The following is a 15,609-nucleotide window of genomic DNA, read 5'->3' as shown; positions in this document are numbered from 1 at the left end:
ATGATTTATTGCTGCAGTTATTTTTGCCAACCAAAGTACTACTTATAGTTGCTAAATGTTCATGGAAGGAAGTGGTATCTGACTGTTGGGGTTTTTTTAAACTTCTTCTCAACTGCCAGCAAAATGGCAGGGTTTGCATTATTCTAACCAAAAATTAAATACACCTTTCCTTATGATACCAGTTAAAAATATACAACATAACAAAAAGTCAGGACAGAAGGATCTAATTGCAGTGCTCACACACAATGCTTTTTAAGATGTAGGTGGGCACAATCTGCGGCTTACAAGAGCATGTGTACACACATATGTGTACGCACACATTTGTGGAAAAGAGAAAGAGATCTTAATCTTCAACTTTCATTACTATAATTACATCTCTATGTGTTGATAGTTTGTATAAGATATAAAACAGTTATATGAAAGCATGTATTTTTGATGCCACTTCTTTGGAAGGACTTCCTATGTCTAGGCATGAATTCAAGTTTCTGGTGATCTTAAACACAGTAGCCCTGATTCTAATCTCACTTATACCAGTTCTACACTGCTGTTACTTCATTGACTGTAGAGGGACTACTCCTGATTTATACTGGTGTGAGACAAGCAGCAGGACCAATATGTGTGTGTGTATATATGTGTGTGCAGTGGGTGTTAACAGGAACATGTTCTGTGTCCAGCCTCTATTTCAGTGGAGGCATCAAATTACCTAACACACTTTTTCTGGCTGGGCCTTCTGGTATTCCCTCTCTCTCCTGTCCAATGCCTGAAACGTAAGCCTCATGGCAAGTGGAAGAGGAGACAGTGAATGTCTCTACTGCAGTTGTAACACAGGCAATACCACATACCAAACAGGAGAGTTTCCCCCTTAACACACACCACAGACAAACTGGTTAAAGGAGAAATCAGACAGAGTGAGAAGATGTTCAGACTGGGGAAGCAGAGGCTGAGGAAAGACAGGGGGCATCAAGCCAAGAAAGGGGGAATAAGAGCACTGGGTGATAAGAGGGCCATGTCAAGCTTGGGAAGGAGGGGTAACAGTGTAGGAAGAAATGTCAGACTACTAATGAGCATGCACTGAAGACAGTTTCAGGCTGGAGAAGGTGAAGAAGGGGAGGTGAGAAGGGAAAGTTAAGCTGTAAAAGGGTAAGGTAAAGAGTAGTGTCCTGGGTCAGGCTAGGAAAGTGGGGGGGGGAATATTACAAAGGCAACCATTCAGAGGAACAGGAGAGGGGTCAAATCTGAGCCATTGGGTAAGCAGAGGGAGGAGTTTCAGTAGGAGGTGGAGTGTGGAGGGGGGAGTTGTCAGGACAGAAAAGGGGAGAAAGGGAGGGTAGATGAGGAAAAGTTTGTCAGGATGGGTATGAGGCTGGGGCAAGGGGAAAGACCAGATTTTGGGTTCCTCAGGTTTCAAGTCATTATCAACTTGAAAGTAGGAGTTCTTGTCCGAAGCTCTGTTGCCTGTGTGTCTGCCTCTCTGCCATGGCTTTGATTGGGGTTAATAAAAGCACTGGCTGGTTTTGCAAAAGCCGAGGGGATGTGACAGGTAACTGAGAAGGAAATCGCTGTCTGCCTTTGGCTTACTGTGGTTATTCGTGCCTAACGAGGCCAACTCGTCGCCAGCCTCTTTGCAGATGAAATGAAGCGATGGGCTGAAGCAGGGCAAAGGAGGCGCCGTGTCCTGACAGGCTGAGGTGTGACCTGATGAATCCTAACCATCCCGGACATCTTCAGAAGAGCAAATGGAGAGAAGGGAGGGAGCGGAGGGGTGCAAAGCCAGAGACCAGATTTTGGGTAGGGGAAAAGAGGTTGGGGAAGGAAAAGGGAAAGTGAGATTATAGATCACCTCCTTTCAGATCTAATACAAAATACACTTACACTACAGCCACTGCCTCTGGGATCTGGAACTTCCCAAGAGGAAATATTTTTGCTGAAGAGACTGTATTCATTCTCCCTTCACGTAGTTAAAAAATATCTCTGGGTAGATGTCTCTCATCCAGGTCTAATTTTCAACAGGTTTTTTTGCATGCAATATTGTGAGGGAAAACAAAAGTTTTCTTTCTAAATGTGCTCAGTAAATTTGCCCCCAAAGACATGTCTGGGAAGACATACAACTTGATTGTCAGATCCTCTAAGTACACATGGACTTATACACTTATACACTGGTGTGCACTTGTATATCTGTAACTATACACCTACTTTGCACACCCAGAGGTGTGTGCTGCTAATTAGTAAGTGCAAATACTCATTGCACACAGGGAAACATCTTTACATCTGAACACATCTTTAGTCATCAGCATTTGAGCATTCACAGAAAGCTGTTTCTGAGTTAAAATATACACCATTAATAAGGCTGGTTGTTTGACATGGCAAAAAGAGAAAGAGAGAGAACACTAATCATTTTAGTTTAAAACGTGAAAGTTGGTGGCACCAAATATTTTAATTATTATTAAATTATTCTCCACTTGGAAATAGCTGCCATTAATAGTTTAAAAGCAAATAAAGATAGCCTAGTTAGATCTGATAAAGCATGTTATACATTCCTAAATTACAGCTACAGTAGAGATCTCCTATCATCGTTAAACAAACCTGTATAGCCAAAAAAAAAAAAAAAGTGTGACAAACACTATGGTCCTGATTCTCCACTGCCATGTATATTATGAGGTCATTTTCATGTGTGTAAAACGCTACCATTCTGATTTGATTTTACACTCATTTTACATTCACTTTTCCCAGGTGTAAAAAACCAACAAGTACAAGACTGAGTATATTCAGTCCCCAGGATTTTTCTGTGGAAAACTCCTAATTGTCACTAGTTTGTTTCAGAAACCATGGCCAGGACAAGCATACAGCTGGGCCTGTTCCATTGCTCACTAAAATCAATGGGAGTCAACGGTCATTGGTTCAGCTCAGAATGAAACTAATCAAACTTTTTCAGCATTTTCTTATACCAAGAAATTTAGAACACTGTGCAGCAATCACAGAACCATAGGACTGGCAGGGACCTTAGGAGGTCATCTAGACCAGTACCCTGCACTCATGGCAAGGTCTAACTATTATCTAGACCATATTATATCAACATTCGTATTCCCCATATATGCAAACATATTAAAAATACATTCTCAGTTACTGATAATTATCCAAGACACAGTGATTTTTAAGGCAAGACAGATACTGGCCTCCACATTTGGCAGTGCAAATAATGGAGGTCTAGTTGAGGCAGGATTGTTGGCACTTTCATTATTCCCTCCCCCCGCCGCCCCCCCCCCCCGCCCCAAGAACCAGGTTTCAAAAATTGATCAGGCTAGTTCCTACAGAAAGTGGGGGAAGAGAGATCAGGCCTGAGCCCTTTGGAAAAACTATCCTGTAATATTGTGATTTTATAGCCAGGAAATGACTCTCTTAAAATATGAGGGGAAAATGCACAAAGTAAGTTTTACAGTACTGTACTTGATAGTTTTGGATTATGAAAATGAACTAAAGTTAACCATATGATCATTTGCTGGAGTTATTTCTCACGTCACAGTCTCATTGCCCAGCAAAGGATTGCTCACATCAATGTTTAAATCTAAATATGTTTGAAAAAATGGGTGGGAAATCTCTCTCGTTAGTGAACTATTACCGAAATGAATAGGAAGAAAAGGGGTGTGTGTGTGTGTGTGTGTTTGCATGCGCGTGTGCAGCCATGTGGCTATGGTGTGGGGGTGACAGGGGCTAGATTTATGAACCAAATCTAACATTTTTTCAATGAAAATTACGTTTTTCACAATGTATAATTTCTCATAGTTTTACTGAGCAAACTGTCCTTCCTACTGGGACATAAAAAGTTACGTGAACGGATGTGTTCATGAAAAAAGGAAAACAAAATGGTGCACAAAAATGACAATTGCCCCACCATGATTACATTAGTGTAATGTGAGACCAATCTGTGCAAAATGTTAGGAGAGCTCTAAGATGCTCCTCTGTTCTATGTATATAGGATATCCTTGCAGTGTAGCTTACACAGATACAATAATCAGGTATGCAACTATTTCATTTAAAGCTACATTGTCCTCCTGTTCTATTTAGCTAAGTAGGGACGCTTGTTCCACAACCACCCCCTTGCTTGATCTATCAAGACCTGGGGTCTGGTTGGAGCACAGGCCCTACTCTTAGAATATTCTCCCCTGTGAGAAAGTGGATGGAGAGGGGCAAAAATGGGTGGGCCCTGGGCTATGACCCTTCTCCCTTCTTGCTGGCCAGAGTAGCCATACATGGTAGCCTAGGCACAAAAGAGAGATTAAGCTCTACCTTTGGAAAATGTTAAGTATATTCCAACCTCCCAACCCAAAACCAAACCAAAACAAAACACAACACCACACAAGAAATGAAAAATGTTAGTTTTTCCCCCTAGATTTTTCAGGGGAAATTTTTCACTGAAAAACTGAAAACTAAGAACTTTTTGATTTTTGAAAACTGATATTTCTTCTGTTTTTTTCATCCAAACCCCGGAAATTTCAAAAACTATGCAAAAATTCTACATTTTTTTCCATTTTTTTAAAACAGTGATTTTTTGACAAAAGAAAAACTGTAAATGGAAAAAATATGACCACCTCCGTAAAATGCCTCCTGGGTTACTCCTGCATGGTGCAATTTATGTACAATCCAATGCTCAGGGTTGTGCCTTTAGTCACGATCTGGTCGCAAAATGAAGGGCCTGAGTCTCCTTTATTGTCAAACAACTTAAATCAAAATAAGGCGCAACTGCATTCACATTATATGGAATTATACCAGCATGAGAACAGAATCTGACGCCAGCCGCTTAGCACAAACAAATTTTGTTTAAAAGTTAAATACAATTTGCTTTGCTGTCACTTTCTCCATTTCTGTTAGCCTCCTATGACAAACAAATAAGTAGAGAACAGTTTGTTATGCTACAGCAAGTTCCCATGCACACTCTTGGCATTCACCTTTCTCCTGCAGAACAGGTGGAGTTTATAGGCTCTCAGACTGTAATTATCACTGTTCAAGCAAGAAGCCTGCTTCTTGAAAAGAAGTTAGGTGACAATGTCAAGCCATTAATAATCTTTCCAATGTATAAATTAGTCATATACTTATCAGACAGATCATAATTTAAAATGAAAGTTTTGCTTTCAAATGACAGTCTTTAACATTAAGCCTCTTAAGAAGCTATTATCTAAAAGACTAACCATAACTAAAAAAACCCATTTCCATCTTGCAAGCCACTACTCTATATCTTAAGGCCCATGAATCTAGTGACTAGTCAGCCACGAACTTTATACTCTATTTCACCCCATGCTGCAGAATTATGCTTGAGAAACTCAGCTTTCATTTAAATAACATGTTATTATCCCTTTTGATTGCACAACATCCTTAAAACTGTGAACCAGGAGTACAGGATGCAGTGATGACTGCCTGAGGCTATGTCTACACAACCACTTTTGTCATTATGATTTATGTCGCTCAGGAGTGTGAAAAACACCCTTCTGAGCAACATAATTTACACCGACAGAAGCGCCGGTGTGGACAGCACTATGTCGGCAGGAGATGCTCTCCTGCCGATATAGCTACTGCTGCTTGTTGGGGGTGGTTTAATTATGTCAAAGGGAGACCTCTCTCCTGTTGGCATAGAGTGGATACTCAGGAAATCTTACAGCAGCGTAGCTGCTTCTGTACAGCTGTGTTGCTGTAAGGTCTCTAGGGCAGACATGGTCTGAGCCTGCAAAGAGCTAAAACAATCACAGTGAGATAGGTGAATTGCCCCACATCATTTAGGGCCCCATGATTCAGTAGCTGTAGAATTTGGTATTTTTCCAAGATGCCACAGAATACAATATTTTTACCATGGAATTTTCTATTTTGCTACAGTTGGGCAACTGACATTTTGTTTTTTGGCTCCCTGACCTGGCAGAACCTGCCTGAGGCTGCATCTTGCTCTCCAGCTTTCCTCATAAGAGGGAATTAATTGGCACACATGCAAAAGGAGTTTTTTTGGGCAGATGCCTGAACAACACTGGGGGAGCCAACAGCAAGGGACTGGCGCTGGGCCACCTGGTAATTATAGAAAAAAAATCCTCCTAAATTACTGTTGAAAATAATTATCGATGAATTTTATGTCAATGAGGATTTCCAGCCATGAGCCACAATCGTGCGTGGTTTGTGGGAGGGAGATAAGGGCATTTCCTGGTAACATCCTCACCAAATGCTGCCACAAAATGTAAAGGTTGTGCCATAGAGTACAAGGGCCCTGTCTATACCTTTCTTCTTTAAACTTTGGGGCACAGAGGGCTGTGAAAAAGTTCTAAGCAGTTAAACACAGGTCTGTTGCTTATCTCAGACCAGTTTTGCATCAGTGTAACTGCACTGACATAAAATCAAGATTTAGACCAGCGTTAGATCAAAATCAGGCCTGAAGAGTCGAAAATGGTGAAATTTTATATCTTTTTTTGGTGTTTGGATTGCACTCATTTTAGTAATTTGCACATATTTTAATACCTTTTATATTCCTGGTATTTTTCAGGTTCCCCAGTTGGAACGTGAGAAAAATAAACATGATCTAAGCTTATATTTACTAAAGAAGATTTCCCTGTGGATGGTAATACAGTATGCAGTGGGGAAATTATTTTGATTTAATTAGGTTTGCTGACATATGGTGAAATAGTCACATTACATATCACCCTTTCACACAGTCATTTTCAGACCAGTGCAGGATGAAGGACAATTTAGCACTTGTCCGTCAATTTCCATCCTTGTTCTTCTGAAGGCCTTGGAGCCAAAAGCTGATTAGAAGTAGCCAAATCAGGTCTATGCTCTCACTAGCAAAACCATCCACTGAACCATGTGTCTAGCATGACTGAGCCTATAATTTATGAAGGTTTTTCGTTTTGGTCACATCTATGGCCGTGACAATGAAGCAAATGTCTCCAACTTTCAGATGAGCTGCTAAAATTGTATCTAGTATTAAAATGGTTATAGGAGAAAATAAGCTTACAAGATGAATCACATCCTGTCTTTCAGAGGATAAGTAGTTTATCTGAGTCTAAGCAAAACAATTGGAAATTAAGGTCCATTTGCTGTGTAACTAGGTGATATTAAAAATATACAGTAGTTTCTGTACTGTTGGTATTAAATACTCATTTTATGACAACCTGGTACATGTTGGAAATCTTGTTGGTTATCTTATTACTTGGAACAAAAACTTAAGCAAGCTGAAAAACAATGAATTGCTTCTGCTACTCTTAAAGGGGAACCAGATAATGTGAATAACCAGAACAACACATTTTGTCAGGTTAATTTTCAGGCAAGATTTCATTAAACCAGAGAATATACACAAAATTAGCATTTTCTGTGAATCCCTCATGTATCTGAATTCAAGGAATAAATTAAGTTGAGGCTCTCCAGGATGATTCTAGTTAGCATACTTCTAAACTTGTTGCCAAGCAACAAATCTCTAACTCTAGTTTATAATCACATAGTACTGTAAAAAAATGCTGCTTGAAAATTTTCCCCCTAAACAAAAAGGAACTGATGAGTCACGGTCAGCTGCTGGCAAATAACACAAGAGACAATCTAGCAGAAAGTGAGTTATTCTCAGTCACTGAATTGCTTCCTACCATGCATGCCCTCGCAGTTAAAAAGACAGCTCCAGAAATTAGAGTCACAAAAGCATGTGTAGTTTATGAAATCCCAGGTATAGAAGAAATTCAAGATGGAAGCGTTGGAATGTACAGTTATTCAGATCACAGAGAGCTGTGGAGTGAACTGACCAGCTCTCAGGTGGATTACCCACCAGGGGACCCAGAACTGGATGATCAAGATGACCAAGGCCAAGTGTGCACGTGTGCTTGCACCTGGAGGTGTTCTATTTGATGACATGATCTAGGTTTGCCCACATCTTTGGTTCCAGCATCTTGGTTTTTTTAAATTCAGAATAGGAGCTGGCTGCAAGAGGCTCTGTTGTGACTTTTCATGATGAACTTGGCTGAAGTGAAGGTGGGCTGAGCTGGCTGTGAAAGAGACCTGTCACATGAAGGCCTGTTCTCTGCTTTTCCATATAATGAAGCTTGTTTCTGTAAAGGACTGCCTTTTTCATAATGGATTTATTTGAAGTTAACAGGGTCGCTCAGTAGAAAAAAACTGGCTATGAGAAGGGCCTGATTTTTCTCCTGTTAATCACAGAAGATAGGATGGAATTGAGCTGGAGTTTAGCTTTTGTGGGGCAATCCCATGTCAATGAATTTGCTGTTTGTTTATTTTTTCTGTTGAATGTATGACCCTGCCCTTTTGTTGCAGTGGAACTGGGATTGTTCTTGGGATAAATGCTTTATTAAAAAAGCTTTGCTGAAGTTGGACTGCTCAAATCAGCTACTTTGCCTGATGAAGGAACCCTGCACTGAAACCTGTTTTACTGCTGCAAGGTAGGCAAATTAATTGAATTAATTTCTACGAATACTGAATTAGTCCAAAGGATTTATTAGGCATATCTACTCGGTAATGCTTGTTGACTTATACTTAAATAGGTTGCTTTCTGTACTTAACTGTCATTGTAAATAATAAGACTTTTAAAATGATTGACATGTGTTGTTTCATTGATAATTTGTACATCAACACATGAAAATGTAATGATGCTGTGGGATATTTGGTATGTCATTATGACATTTATAAATGACTACTCAACTGATCTTTGTACTGAAACTAGGTTTTCTTTTAAGTGATATGAAACAAATACATTAACAGCTAGTTACTGAATTGTTAAAAAAGGTTATGTTACAGTCCTTGTTTTAATCTTAGAAACTCATTGCAGTTTATTCCTGAAAACATGTTATATCATTAATATTGTAGAAGCCAGTCTTGCACTTATTGATAAGCTTCCATTGACTAAAAACTGCTGGAGTTGACACTTAACTTGCACAGTTTCGTTCCATTAAATCTACTCAGTGTATGCAGAGGAGTGGGTTTGTGATAAATGTTATACGGCTAATTATTGTTTGTACAGTAGTACACTGATCGTGTGAAATGCTCATTATTAGTCATGATAGTACTGTATGTGTAGCTCCTCCATCTGAAGTAAGGACACCACACTGCTTTAGGGTCCGATTCTGATTAGAGTTGTATGAATAACTGAACTTTAAGTTTGTTTGCCAAAATAAAATAAAAAATAGTTTCAGGTCAACCTGAAATGAACATTTTTCAAATATTTTTGCAAACAGAAAATATTTTTAAAAAATTGTTTTGTGTCAACTGATATATTTTGTTTAACCTAAAAAAGTTTCATTTTGTTTTTGACTTTTTTACATCTCTAAATTTTTTTAATGAAATTGAAGAAAACTTTGAAATGAAACATTTTGCATCAAAATGTTTTATTTCAAAACTGTCAAAATGATTTTTTTTCCAGATTTTTTTGTGTTTGTTTTCAACTGAAACAATTTGGTGAATTTGACATGAACTTGGAAATGTTTCGGTTGACCCAAATCTGATTTTTTCAGAATTTTTTTTTTCCAAAATATTTTGCCCAGTTGTAATTTTGATCTCATTTACACCAGTACTTAGCAAATCAGTAGTAGCCCCACTAAAGTCAATGGAATTATACCACTTTAGAGCTGATGTAAATAAGATCAGAATCAAGAACTTAGGCTGTTAGGTAGTGGAAGCAGATATTGCTGAGAGTTTATACTATATTATTAAAATGCATGCATGTAAAGATTGGGGTAAGATTTTCAAATCTAAAAGTTTCACTAGATTCTGGCCATGACTTGGGAAACATATTATATTCCAGTTTTGTTTTCAAATAATACTTGTGGGCATCCACTGTTAAGAGGGGATTTGGAGCAAAGGCCTAATCCCTCCCAGGTATAAATCACTATATATTTTACAAAGAACTATGATTAGTAATTGCAGCTCTTTTCTTTTCTTTTCTTTTCTTTTCTTTTATTTTATTTTTAAAGGGCTGCTTTTATTTCTTCTGAAAGTTTGAATTATTTTCCTATTAATAAGAAAGCCAAAAAGCAAATATGATCCTTTTATTAAAATTCCTGATATACTAGCAGAATCTCAAGCTTTGCTTAATTTTAATTCCTCCCCCCCCCCCCAAAAAAAAAAAAAAAAGTATTCCTCTAGTTATCTGCTGATGTATCTAACAGAAGAAGATATGATGGAAGTAGTGGAGGGCAGGGGGCAGGAGGTTAATAATGGAGCTGATTCCCCTCTCAGGAAGAAATCAGACATAACTACATGGGTGTAAAATTGGTGTAAGTGAGAAGAGAATCACTATCTGAATGATGGTCTTTGACTGTGTGGTCCTGATCTGCACTGGGGTCTGAGCTGAGATACACCTAATGATGAAAAAGCCAGATTACAATTCTGGATGTGTGATGGACGTTATTATTGATCATGGGAAATCCTCTCAGCCTGTGTTGTCTGTGCCTCTGTTAGACTTCTACCTAGCTTTTGTAAACTATAAAGTGTTTGATTAGGATGTTTGCCATTATTTGCATTTATTCCTTTCTAATGGAAATGTTTTTTAAAAGATCTGATGATTTTACAAGTGTTACTAAAGCAGCTATTCAAGCAGTCATGTTTAGAAAGATTAACATAAATTGGATAAAAAACACACAAGAAAAAATATTTATGCGGGGCAGTCCATGTTTATATCCCATAATTACAGACTCCCTCCTTCCCTTTTATAAACATTAACCAAACTGATAAGTCAGTTTAAAATTTTATTGTGTACATTTTATATTAATAATTTATTCCAAAAATGTTGGGAAAATCACTGAATAGATTACTTAATATATGGTTCAATAATTTATTATGGAATTATTATGGGACTAATCTACAGCATAAGAATGGAAATTATACACACAGTATACATTTATATATATGCACAGTAAACATTTTTAAGCAAGGTTCATGTTCCTGCTTTTATTGTTAGGAGATGGGAGCAATCTTTTAAAAATATTTCAGAATTAATTTGTGATTAATAAAATGTGGTAATATTTTTAAGAAAAATATACCACAACTTCTTTTTCTGTGTGGTTTTCTTCTTGCTCACTCCCTGCTAATGCGTCTGGAATCAGCTCCAGGAAATACTATTTCTTTGGAAATTTAATAAATACCATAATTGTTATTAAGTTAATGAATTGCCGGTTTGGGATTTATATTGCACTGCTGGGATTTTATTCCTTTTTTTCCCCTTCCCATCAATAGCAAACACATATAACTATACATTTTTCAAATTTAATTGTTTCAGCAGGAAATATTTATTTCCAGCACACTAATTTTGAAATGTACTCATTTCCAGTTTAATAATCATTTCCTTCTAGTCACTTTGATTGTTTTTATCAAAAAACTTCTCTACGAATGACCATTCTGTTCCCATTTGTCAAAGCTGAATGTACAGGTTTGATCATGCATACACACAACCCACTCTTAAATACAGGTTTCTATTTCATTGTGGAGATAGAAATTAATGAGATCAATGTATCTTCCTCCTGTTTTTCTCTTCGGAGTTATTATGTGTTTTCTATAGAACTTTAATGTTAATACCAAAACACATATTTAAATATCTCCTCCCTCTTTCCTACACATGCTGAACATTAGTTGCTTCAGTACAACTGAAGCCTTGATAGACTGGACACTTGAAATAAAGATATCTTTTACTGAATTGTAAGTTGCTGAAAGAGGCTTTGGGCCAAAACATTCATATCTTCCTCCTCCCACTTTTGAATTATCTACTTTTTGGATACTTTTTGCACTTTTTTTTTAAAATAAAAGAATGAATGGATCAATTCCTGCTCTTATATATACTAAGGTACAATCACTTAACTCAATGGTGTTACTGCTGATTAACCCTGGTGTGACGGAGTGTAGAATTTGGCTTATTAAATGATGTAATGCATCCTATCGAGAAATCTATCTGGGTTCATTGTCCCAAAGACCAAAGAAAAAAAGCCATGGATTGTTTAAAGAAAAGGAGGACTTGTGGCACCCTAGAGTCCTCCTTTTCTTTTTGCAGATACAGACTAACACGGCTGCTACTCTGAAAACTGATTGTTTAGAGATGTTTTGTTGTTTATGTGAGAGTTCACAGTGTTACTACAATAATTTGTGCCTTTTCAGTGTTTTATTCTATACATTCCTGTTTACTGAAGTATTTAAAATATCTTTCATTTCATAGACTTTGTTAATATTCATTAATGAAAATGAAATTATTAAATGGATATAATATTAAATTGATTTTGGATGTGGGTTTGTTATTTTTAATGATTTTTCTTCAGTCACACCAGAGCTAATGAACACAGTAGTGAGTGTTGCTAACTCATAGAGTTTGATAGTACTTTACAAAAGATTATAACATGAAGCCAGGAGCTGAACAATCTTAGTTAAAAAATTGGGCTAAGAAAATTGGACTTTTGCATATGATTTCAACCACCTACACAAAAGGGCATAATGGGTAAATACAAAGCGTCAAAATATTTAAATAAGAATAGGTAATATGTGATTTTTTACACTTGAACAGAAGATCTCAAAATGCATAAGGGAAAATAAAAGACCTGTGATACAGCTGTGGTTGGCCCAAGTCAGCCGAGTCAGGCTCACACTGTGGGGCTGTAAAATTGCAATGTAGACATTTGGGCTCGGGTTGGAACCCAGGCTCTGTGGCCCTCCCCCTTCACCCTGCAATTACAATGCAGTGTAGACATAACTGTAGTAGATATGTTTCACAAACAAAAATCCACACAAATTTCAATATTTTCTTCAAGAAATATCAAATTTTTCAATGAAAAAAACCACAACTTTTCCAAAACATATTTGTGTTTAGATTTTTGCTCTCTCCCCATTCTCTCTCCTTTTTCCTTTTTTGACCCCTCCCTCAGAACATTTCAAAAGAAAAAAAACCTTCTGGGAAAATGTTCATTTTAGAAAAGAGGTAATTTTTCATCAAAAAAAGGGTTGCATAGAAAATTTCAACCAATGGCAATAGTAACCTCCGTTTCAATTCCATTCATGTCATCCTTTGACCTCGCTAATATTCATTCTTCATCCTCAGAGCCTGTACAAGGATCAAGTAAAATAATGTCACCAAATCAATCATAAAACAGACATTTAGCACTGAAAGGTAAGTTTGAGATGATTGGGTGTATCTACTGGTATAACACCATATATCCTGCTTATATTCTAAAATATTCCTTCTATGCTCTGTGCTACTGTACATAACCCAACCATCAACTGTGGAGTATACCTAGATGCCCATTTGCACATCAAGTAACATCTAAATAAAGCAGAAGTGAAAACTTGTCTTCAATCCCCTTTGGAAACTTCATTTGAGGCAAAGATTAAAAGAGCACAATTTTCAAGTTTTAGTTGGTACCTTCACCTGGTTTCCACATCTGTTTTTTCTTACCCTTAATAGGTCAGCTTGTCTTTCTCCCCCTCACTCCTGGAAAGCCATTTGTTTTTTCCCATTCCCCCCCCCCCCCCGATGTTGGATTTCTCTCATTTCTTCCTATGGGAATCTCCCTTCCCACCCTGTGTGGTGTCTCTTCCTACTTCTCCCCGAGCTGTTCTGCCACCTCGAACTGCCTCCCACCGCTCATCACCACCTCTGCTCTCCCGCAGCCCTTCTGCCACCTCGAACTGCCTCCCACCACTCATCATCACCTCTGCTCTCCCACAGCCCTTCTGCACTCATAGAACGCCAGCACTCCTGCATCCTCAGAGCCCTTCAGACCACCCCAGCAACCTCACAGCCATTGAGCTGTTTGAGACCACGGAACGGTACCTAACACCGAGCTCACCTTCACCCAGCAAGCCCAGCTGAAGAAGTTCAACCATCTCAAAGCCTATAATCTGCAGAAGGAAATGAGGAGCCTCAGGGAGCTGCTGGAGTCCACGCCCTCCCCCTGTGGTCTTCTGCCATGATGACATCCAGGAAGGGAACATCCTGCTGCTGGTGGGGTGCCAGTCACTCTCACCCTTGACAAGCTGATGCTGACTGACGTTAAGTACAGCAGCTATAACTGCAGAGGCTTCGACATTGGTAATCACTTCTGTGAGTGGGTTTATGACTACACCCATGACACGTGGCCCTTGTACCAGGCCTCCATGGAGACCTTACCCTCCTTGCCAGCAGCAGCTGCACTTCATTCAGCACTACCTCTGAGAGGACTGGGGGAGGCCCAGAGATATTATGCACAAGGAGCAGGCCTGCATTGAGGAGGAGATACTCACTGAGATCAACAGGTTTGCTCTAGCCTCTCACTTCTTTTGGGGCCTCTAGTCCCATCCTGCAAGCAAAGATCTCCACTACCGAGGTCGGGTACCTGGACTATGTGCAGTGCCACTTCGAGGCCTACTTCTAGCAGAAGGTGCAGTGCACGTGACCAGGCCAGCCCACAGCATCCCCCAGCCCAGCTCTGCCTGCTCCACTCTCAGACTGTCTCCTGCAGTGTGGCCCTGACCTCGGGTTGCTGCAGACACGTGGGGCCTGGTAGTCACTACTGAATGGCCGCTTCCTGGCCAAGGGATCCATTTGCCCTGCGCTACCAAGGGACAGCAGCTGGTAAGGACCACAAGGGAACAACGTCCACACCACGTATGTATATATCCCTCTTCCAGCCTCTGGTACTTGGGAGGACCTCTCCTTTCAATCTGCAGTGGAGGGGGAGTAGGCAGCCAGCTGTGACAGAGACTGATGGAGACTGAGGATGGCACAAACAGCTCCACCTGCTGGCAGGGACTGGAAGATGCAGGATTATTCATTGGAGCGAGAAGAGCCTGAGGAGGCTGAAGGAAAGATTTGGAGAGGCATCACCAGCTAATGGCTTCCCAAGGCATTGGATCTGGTCTCATGGGAGTTGTTTATTTCTACTGTGCGGTAAACAAACTTGCATTCAATAAATTTACTGTTTATATGACAATTTTAGAGGGTGGCATATGAATAGATGGAAGTCAGAGACTCTCAGCTGTGGTTCAAACCACATCCCCAGCGAGGATCTGTTTTAGCCCAGCTATAAAAGATGTAGCTGTCCTAAATGCTTATTTCAGGGGATATTAGAGGGACAAAGTGGGTGATGTAATATCTTTCATTGGGACAACTTCTGTTTGTGAAAGAGACAAGCTTTCAAGCTGCACAGAGCTCTTCTTCAGGTCTGGGTATTTCAAAGGATGGCAGGATCCAGTGGAACTACATTTGAGATTTCATGTATAGCTGTACAGCCCTTATACCCTGATTATTCTGCTTTGATTCATATGACTTACAGCTCTGAGCTCAGGACAAGGCTATTAGTGCTTGACTCTATGTAGAAAACAGGAGTTGCCATATGAATCAGACCTGTGGTCAATCTATTCAGTATCCTGTCTTTGACAATCACTAGCACCCAATGATTCAGTTACGAGATAATCTGCTCCCTATGCACATCTCATCATAAATAGTTAGCTTGTCTTAAACCTCAACATGAGAGGTTTCATATTCCTTCCAAAACTTTTTTTTTTTGGTCACAATAGTTAATGCTAGTCTACATATTCTTATCAATATCAATATCTGGTCCCCTTTGTATCTTGTTAAGTTTTTAGCCTCAGTGACATCATGTGACATTGATTTTAATTATGTGTTAT

General features: G+C 39.1%; 2 long non-coding RNA genes and 1 pseudogene across 2 annotated transcripts in view; 2 read left to right on the top strand and 1 right to left on the bottom strand.

The window, feature by feature from the left end:
• The window catches only part of LOC142072197 (uncharacterized), a 50,511-nt gene that overhangs the window by 670 nt on the left and 34,232 nt on the right, over positions 1-15,609 (bottom strand). The window lies entirely within an intron of this gene.
• Positions 7,514-15,609, top strand: part of LOC125637186 (uncharacterized) — a 40,535-nt gene continuing 32,439 nt past the window's right edge. The window contains exon 1 of the long non-coding RNA XR_012668588.1: positions 7,514-8,411. This is a non-coding gene — a long non-coding RNA (uncharacterized LOC125637186). The remainder of the gene's footprint in view (positions 8,412-15,609) is intronic.
• Positions 10,332-14,800, top strand: LOC125637400 (choline/ethanolamine kinase pseudogene; annotated as a pseudogene).

The sequence above is a fragment of the Caretta caretta genome, chromosome 5 (genome assembly GCF_965140235.1).
Source record: "Caretta caretta isolate rCarCar2 chromosome 5, rCarCar1.hap1, whole genome shotgun sequence".
NCBI classification, from domain to species: domain Eukaryota; kingdom Metazoa; phylum Chordata; order Testudines; family Cheloniidae; genus Caretta; species Caretta caretta.
This window is presented reverse-complemented; position numbering and strand designations above follow the sequence as displayed.